An 8,796-nucleotide genomic window follows, 5' to 3' on the forward strand; every position below is an offset into this window, starting at 1 on the left:
CCTATCCAAGCCCACAATTTAAAAAATTGGCAAAAGTCTTCAGGGCAAAAGGAACTTTTGTACTCAGGTCCCTCTTACCTCTTTGGGTAGGGTAAAAAAAAATTCCCTTGAAATTTTTTCTGGTATTTTATCAGGTCTTTGATACTTGTAAGAAGATTTTTAAAATATTTTTTTCAGCACTTTTAGTTGTTTATAGCAGGGATGTTGATCTAAATTTCCCAGCTGCCATTATTAAAAATAGAAGCCCCTCATATTAATTTTTTAAATTGAGATGAAATTTGCTTACAGTGAAATGCACATATCTCAAATATACAATTTGATAGATTTTGAGAACTCTGTATATCCAATCAACCAACATCCCAGTCAAGATATAGAACATTTCCATTGTGCCCCCTTTTAGTCAATTACCCATTTTCAGAGACAACCATGCTTTTGATTTCTAACATTATAATATCCCTAGTCTTGACTATATTTGAGGGTTCTATCAATGGAATCATAGTCTGAACTTTTTGTGTCTGGCTTCTTTCACTCAACATGAGAGTCATATATGTTGTTGCATAGATCAGTAGCACATCCATTCATACTGCAGTGTAGTATTTCACTGAATTAATAGACCACAACTTGTTCATCCTTCACCTACACATTGTCTGCAGGTTGTGTGTGGGGGTGGGGTGGGGTATGATGAGTAAAGCTTCTATAAACAAGCCTTCTTGTAAACATATGTTTCATTTATTTTGGGTAAACACTTAGGAGTGCAATTACTAGATCATAAGGTAGGTGTGTGTTTAATTTTATAAGAAACCAACAAGTTTTTCAAAGTGCCTGTACCATTCTGCCCTTCCACCAGCAATGTATGAGATTTGCAGCTGTTATACATCCATGCAACATTTGATATTGTTAGTCATTTCCATTTTAGTCATTCTCATGGGCATGAAATGGAATCTTATTGTGTCTTTTTTTTTAATATATTCATTTTAGAAAGGAGAGGGAGAGACAGAGAGAGAGAGAGAAGGGGGGGAGGAGCTGGAAGCATCAACTCCCATACGTGCCTTGACCAGGCAAGCCCAGGGTTTCGAACCGGTGACCTCAGCATTTGAAGTCGACGCTTTATCCACTGCGCCACCACAGGTCAGGCCTTATGTCTTTTTTTAAAATCAACCCTTCTTGAAGTAAGTTTACATAAAAAAAACTGCACCCATTTTAAGGATACAGTTTAATGAGTTTTGATAAATATATACATATGTGTAACCACTTCCTCACTCAATATATACCACATTTTTATTACTATCCAAAAAGATCACTCAGACTCTGTCACTATAAATAATGTCCATTCCTCCATCCCAAATAGCTACTGATATAATTTCTATCATAATGGATTAATTTTGCCTGGTCTAGAATTTTATAATTGTAATCATTCAATATATATTCTTTTTGACTGGCTTTTTTTATTGAACATAGTATTTCTAAGATTTATCTATCTTGATGTGTGTATTGGTAATTTATTTTTACCAAGTAGGAAAGAATTTCATTATATAAACAAACCAAAATCTGTTTTTCCCATTCACCTGTTGATGGGTATTTGGCATGTTTCCAGTTCAGGACTATTATGAATAAAGCTGCTGCCATTTGTATACAAGTCATTGAGTGGACATGTTTTCATTTCTCTTAGTAAATTTCTTAGGAGCAAAATTGCTGGGTCTTATGGCAAGAGTATGCTTCACTTTTTAAGAAAACTGTCAAATTATTTTTCAAAATAGTTATACCATTTTGTACTCTTGAGAGCAATGCATTGCCTGGCCAAGTGGCTAGTGTGTTGTTCCCATATGCCAAGGTTTCAGATTCAATCCCCAGTCAGGGCACATAAAAGAATCAACCAATGAATGCATAAATAAGTGGAACAACAAATCTTTCTCTCTCACTCTCTCTCTTTCTCTCTCTCTCTCCTTTCCTCTCTCTTTAAAATCAACAAATAAAAAAATTAAAGGAATGAGCAATGCATAAAGTTTCAGTCATTCCTTGTATTCATTAACATTCAATATTGTCAATCCTTGTGATGGAAATGAAACGATCTCATTGTAGTTTTAATTTGCATTTTCATGTTCTTTTTTTTTTTTTTTTTTGTATTTTTCTGAATTTGGAAACCGGGAGTCAGTCACACAGACTCCAGCATGCACCCGACCAGGATCCACCTGGCACACCCACCAGGGGGTGATGCTCCGCCCATCTGGGGCGTTGCTCTGTTGCAACCAGAGCCATTCTAGTGCCTGAGGCAGAGGCCATGGAGCCATCCTCAGCGCCCAGGCCAACTTTGCTCCAATGGAGCCTTGGCTGCAGGAAGGGAAGAGAGAGACAGAGAGGAAGGAGAGGGGGAGGGGTGGAGAAGTAGATGGGCGCTTTTCCTGTGTGCCCTGGCCGGGAATCGAACCCGAGACTCCTGCACACCAGGCCGAAGCTCTACCACTGAGCCAACCGGCCAGGGGCCTCATGTTCTTTTTTTGGCTATATATTCTTTTGCAAAGTATTTATTTCACCTCATTTAAAAAATTGGGATGTTTTATTATTGATTTGTAATAATTATTCATTAATTAAGAGTTCAGAGGTAAGAATCATACTATAAGAGAAAGTTTATTTAGAAAGTCACAGAGGTAGAAGTGAGCTGTAGAGAAAATGGGCTCAGGAAAAAAGTTACAGAGGTATAGGATCGATGCTGGACATGACCCTTCTCCCTCCACAGCCACATGGCTCTATGTTCACATATCCTAACCTCGGCCATGAGCTAAAGAGTAGTCAAACTGAAACTAAGGTTTGTGTTTTGTTTTGTTTTTTACAGAGACAGAGAGAGGGATAGTTAGGGACAGACAGGAAAGAAGTGAGATGAGTAGCATCAATCATCAGTTTTTTGTTGCAACACCTTAGTTGTTCATTGATTGCTTTCTTATATGTGCCTTGACCATGAGCCTTCCGCAGATCAAGTAACCCCTTGCTCGAGCCAGCAACCTTGGGTCCAAGCTGGTGAGCTTTTCTTTTTTTTTTTTTTTTTTTGCTCAAGCCAGATGAGCCCGCGCTCAAGCTGGCAACCTCGGGGTCTCGAACCTGGGTCCTTCCGCATCCCAGTCCAATGCTCCATCCACTACACCACTGCCTGGTCAGGCAAAACTAAGGTTTTACTAAGAACAATGGAGCTGAGTCACAAAATATGTATCAAGGAAGAACAACAAAGAATATGCACCCACCCTCCAACTCCCTGCTCACCTGTTTGCTTACACAAAGACAAAGTTTCGCTTGAGTAGCGACCTAGGGCTTAGCTATTTAAACTGTGACCCCACCCTGCTGGGCACAGAACTTTCCCTGACTGGCCACCATCAGTGCTGCCCTTGTATGTAAGTAATAAAGGCAATGTTCATTCCACCTGGTCCTCCCTGTGTTTCTTTGGGGTCTTGCAACAACACCAAATCCATTTTTGGGGTTCGGACCTCTTGTTGAGGAGGGAACAAGCTTCCCTTCTGCTTTGAGAGGGGAGAAACCAGAAGGATACAAGGGAAAAGAGCCAGCAGCAATAACTGAGTCAGCTAGTTATAAGTTAACTATAGTGGTACCTTGAGATACAAACAGAGCAACATACAATTTTTTTTTAATTTTATTATTATTTTTTAAGATACGAGCTGCAACTCGGTCCATATTTTTGTTTGAGATCTGAGCAAAATTCTGAGATATGAGTCATGATTCGGGATGCTGCCGCTAGTTGGCGCATTGGCGCACGGGTCCAGTATTGGCAGTTTGATATTTGAGTTGACTGACTTATGAGCTCAGTTACAGAACGAATTAAATTTGTACCTCAAGGTACCACTGTACATCCAATAGTTCTCTAAATGGTTGCTTAGAGCCACTTGCAAATACAAAGCAAGAAAGCAGGATCTGTATGTAACTATGACCAGTGATCTGGAAACCCCTTCCTCCTTGCTGACCCCACCGAAACTCCCCATTCCCCTCTCCTTGAGTCCTGGGAAACCTTAAACAAAGAAATCACATGAGCATTGCTTAGATACTGTAAAGGTGTAATGCAGGGGTAGTCAACCTTTTTATACCTACTGCCCACTTTTGTATCTCTGTTAGTAGTAAAATTTTCTAAACGCCCACTGGTTCCACAGTAATGGTGATTTATAAAATAGGGAAGTAACTTTACTTTATAAAATTTATAAAGCAGAGTTACAGCAAGTTAAAGCATATAATAATTACTTACCAAGTACTTTATGTCAGATTTTTGCTAAGTTTGGCAGAAGAAATCTTTATAAAACAACTTACTATAGTTAAATCTATCTTTTTATTTATATTTTGGTTACTCCGCTACCGCCCACCATGAAAGCTAGAACGCCCACTAGTGGGAGGTAGGGACCAGGTTGACTACCACTAGTATAATGTATAACCTGTGAGAAAACTGAATTCGGAGTGCTCGTGTTTTTTTTGTTTGTTTGTTTTTTGTTTTTTTTTTAAATTATTTATTTATTCATTTTAGAGAGGAGAAGGAGTGAGAGAGAGAGAAAAGAGGGAGGAGCAGGAAGCATCAACTCCCTTATGTGCCTTGACCAGACAAGTGCAGGGTTTTGAACCAGCAACCTCAGCATTCCAGGTTGATGCTTTATCCACTGCGCCACCACAGGTCAGGCCAGAGTGCTTGTGTTTTGGTGCTACTAACTCCACATGCTCTGCCGGCTACTAATAAATTGTCCTTTCTTCATCAATTAAGTTGTCTGAGTGTCTTATCCTACATCGGGATCACTCCTGCAACACTGTGATACAAGAGGCAAAAGAAGGGCCCTTAGAGCTTAGGAGAAGGGGGGGCAAGAAAAGTGCTCTTGGGGTAAGGAGGTAGGGAAAGGCACAGGCTGCTACACAGAGTTACCCTGAGTCAGTGGTTTTTCAACCAGTGTGCCGCGAGACATGGTCAGGTGTGCTGTGGGGAAATTAAACATGGGTCCCCAAACTATGGCCACATGCCAGATACAGCCTGCCGCCAGCGCCTCCATCCAAACATAAACATTCCCCTCACAATCCCTCCAGCTATCAGCAACAGGAAGAGTGGAACGCTCACTGACCAATCACCTTCTAGGAGTCATCCCAACCACTAGCGATGAACCAATAGTAGGCCGCCTCTTATCCACACCCAGGAAGGTCCCAACTCGGGCTGCCGCGCACTTGTCATTGTGTGGCCACAGCCAGTAGTTGAAGCTGCTACTCCTCCCCATGGTCCCGATTTCTAATCCTGGTCAGGACTGGAGGTAAATGTTGCCACCACTAGATGAAGCCTCAGCCTCAGTTGGTTATGTCTATCCTGATGGTGTATATAGATATTTGACCTTTTTCTTTTTAAAAGAGGCCCCCGCAGAGGGTGATATATAATGCATCACAATGCAATCTAACTTTAAAGCTAAAGTTTGCTGATCTTCCTTTGGACAGTTTTTGGTTATCTGTTGCCAAGGAGTTCCCCATTCTGGCCAACAAAGCTATTTTGACATTGCTCCTGTTTTCAACTACATATCTATGTGAGCTGAGCTTCTCAAGCTTGACTGCAATAAAAACTAAAAACAGAGAGAGACTAAGAACTGTTAAGGAAGAGCTTCGTGTGTGTCTTTCTACCATTCCTGCCAGGATATCCCTTTTGTGTTCATCGAAACAGGCCCAGGTTTCACACTGAGTATAAATACATTTAGAAACTGATAGATACGTGAATTCCAAACCGCCCTCTTGCTGTTCCGCTTATCTGTCAGACCTCATCCTTACTGGACTATTGCCCCTGAGACAAAGGAATTCCAAAAAGTTGACAACCTGCCCCAAGGAGGGGCTCCGGACATACAAGGACTTTTGGTTCAACACCCACATGCTCGAAGCCCCCCAAGGAGGAGCATTCCGGACATACCAGGACTTTTGCCACAGTATCCCCTCAGGCTCTCCCAAACACTATATAACTGGCCCCTAGTCTGTAACAGGTGCTCTTCTCCCCCAGGAGAAGTGCCCGGCAGGGTTCCTTTCTTCCTTTCAATAAAGCCTGTTACTCTGGTCTTTCGGACTCCCGTGGATTCTAACAGAAACTATATTATTAACTATATGTACAATATGTACTGTGTTAGAGTGTCATTTTGTGTCATTTTGGTAGGTGGTGTGCCCCAGGATTTTGTAAATGTAAAAAATGTGCCGCGGCTCAAAAAAGGTTGAAAATCACTGCCCTGAGTCTTCCGTCCTAAGGGCTTCTAAGGGTGGGGATTTTAGAGGAGGTCCCAGGGGAGGATCTCAAATGTATATTCATCAACTCTCCAGTGTGTCCTTTAAGGGTTGTGGTGTCCACTGGTTGGTAAGTAGCAGTGCAGGGAATCATGAGTCATTGAGCTGGTCCTGATGTAAGCCATGGTGAAGCTTGTCTGGTTTTGCTGCTTTTCTGGGCCTGGAGCTGAAACACAACTGAGGTCTAGACATATTTCATGTGGGTCAGAACCTCACTGTCCCAGAGGCTTAATGTTTAAGGGCTATTCTCTTGGCCCCTTGTTCATTCTTCCTCCAAGGGGGTCTAACCCACATGACTAGCAGCATGCCAGGGGAGGAAAGGTCAACCTAGGGCAAGGTCCCAGCCCAGTTTTGCCTGTTGCTAAATACCAGGGATTTCTGCCACGGTGACCATCTTTACCTGGACCATTGTCCTTGCTCTGCTTATGTCTGTCATGCAAAATGCACTTCAGGCAGAAGCCTTCACTGAACTATAGTACTCACCTCCACAATGAATTGCCTGCCTGCATTGTTTCTGCCACCTGAGCTCACCCTTACAAAGGCGTTCCCAGAACCCTATTTCAACAATAGGACAGAGGCTTTCCTCATCCTACTGGAGCTATATCCTTCATTGGCATATTCACCAACCAATCAGAGTGACTTTATTATGACCAGTTGGGACAGCACCTTTTAGACCAATCAAACTGAGAAAATTTGGAATCCTCATTAGCATGAGGATGGGCCAATCAGGGACCAAGGGAGGAGCTTCTGTCTATAGAAGCCAGTTTCCCTACAGCTAGGAGAGTACATTTAACCTTTTCAGGGAGTACTATATCTTCTCCAGCTAGTGCTGGGGCAGTAAACAGGCCTTGCCCCAGGGCTGCCTAACAGCTGTGCTATCTTTGCAGCTGGATTTTTTGGGAAGTTTTCCTCTTAACTACATCCCAAATTTGGGGTCAGTTCACTTTTTTCATTAGATTCCACATATAAGTGAGATGATATGATATTTTTTTTCTTCCTGGCTTATTTCACTTACCATAATAGTCTCCAATTCTATCCACGCTGTCACAAAAGGTAAGATTTCCTTCTTTTTCACAGCCCTGTAGTATTCCATTGTGTATATGTACCACAGCTTTTTAATACACTCATCCACTGACACTGGGCTGTTTCCAGATCTTGGCTATTATAAATAATGCTTCAATAAACATGGGGTGCATTTCTTCTTTTGAATCAGCGATTTAGTGGTATTCTTAGGATATATTCCTAAAAGTGGGATAGTTGGGTCAAAAGGCAGTTCCATTCTTACTTTTTTGAGGAAACTCCATACTGTTTTCCACAGTGGCTGCACAAGTCTACACTGGATGAACAAATGGGTCTATATCAAACTAAAAAGCTTTTGCAGAGCAAAAGACAACATGAACAAAATAAAAAGACAATCCACACAATGGGAGAACATATTCGCCAATACGTCTGATAAGGGGTTAATAACCAAAATTTATAAAGAACTTCTAAAACTCAACACCAGGGAGGTAAACAATCCAATTTTAAAAATTAGCAAAAGAACTGAATAGACACTTCTCCAAAGAGGACATACAAATAGCCAATAGACATGAAAAAATGTTCCAAGTCACTAATCATCAGAGAAATGCAATAAGATACCACCTCACACCTGTCAGAATGGGCTTACTAACAAATCAACACACAATAAGTGTGGTGAGAGTGTGGAGAAAAGGGAACCCTCCTGCCCTTTCTTTTTTAATACTATTTTTAATCTAAGTCTAGTTCTTTGTCATTCCTCTTTTTGTAAATCATCTCTTATGAAGGGACTAGTAAAATCCTTAGGTGTTAGCTTTTGGCTCCGTTTCAAGATGTTCTTGTGAAAATAAAAATCCCATTTTTGTCAATGTTTAAAAAAAATCATTCTTTTCTAAAAAAATTTTTCATTTTCCCTCAATTTTCTTTCAATAAATACCAAAAAAAAAAAAAACAACAACAACAAAAAACCAACAACGCATGTTTGACATATTTATGAAGGAGAGGTTAACAGAAAATCAGTTCAAGTCACAGAGAACAGTAATCCTACTGGTAATTCAACAGTGTTGAATACCATGCATAATTTTTTTACCGATGGTAGGCATTTTCTGTCACTGTCTACAATGCAATTTAAAATAGTGGACTAATATCATTTTACTGTTTTGAGATAGCTGCACCTTGACTTTTTGCTAACCATTTAGAATTAAATATTTCTAATTTTTAACTATTAAAGAGCTGAGTGACACAGGCACCTTAAGTCTGTGCTTCACGTAAAAGGTCCAAAAAACTAAAAGGATTCTTTATTTGCATTTCTCAGCATTTGTTTAGGTTAACTTTTTTTCACACGTGTAGTTTGAATTTTTCTCCTTTGTTCAAGCAAGTTTCCTAATGGAACGCTTTTGGGAGTCCTCCCTACCTCCATTCCTTTCTCATTTATGATAAACAACCCCCGGCTGGCCTTCTTCCGTCTTCCGCCTCCCCACGTGGTACAGCAGCTCCGGAGGGTGG

The sequence above is a fragment of the Saccopteryx leptura genome, chromosome 3 (assembly GCF_036850995.1).
Source record: "Saccopteryx leptura isolate mSacLep1 chromosome 3, mSacLep1_pri_phased_curated, whole genome shotgun sequence".
Taxonomy (NCBI): domain Eukaryota; kingdom Metazoa; phylum Chordata; class Mammalia; order Chiroptera; family Emballonuridae; genus Saccopteryx; species Saccopteryx leptura.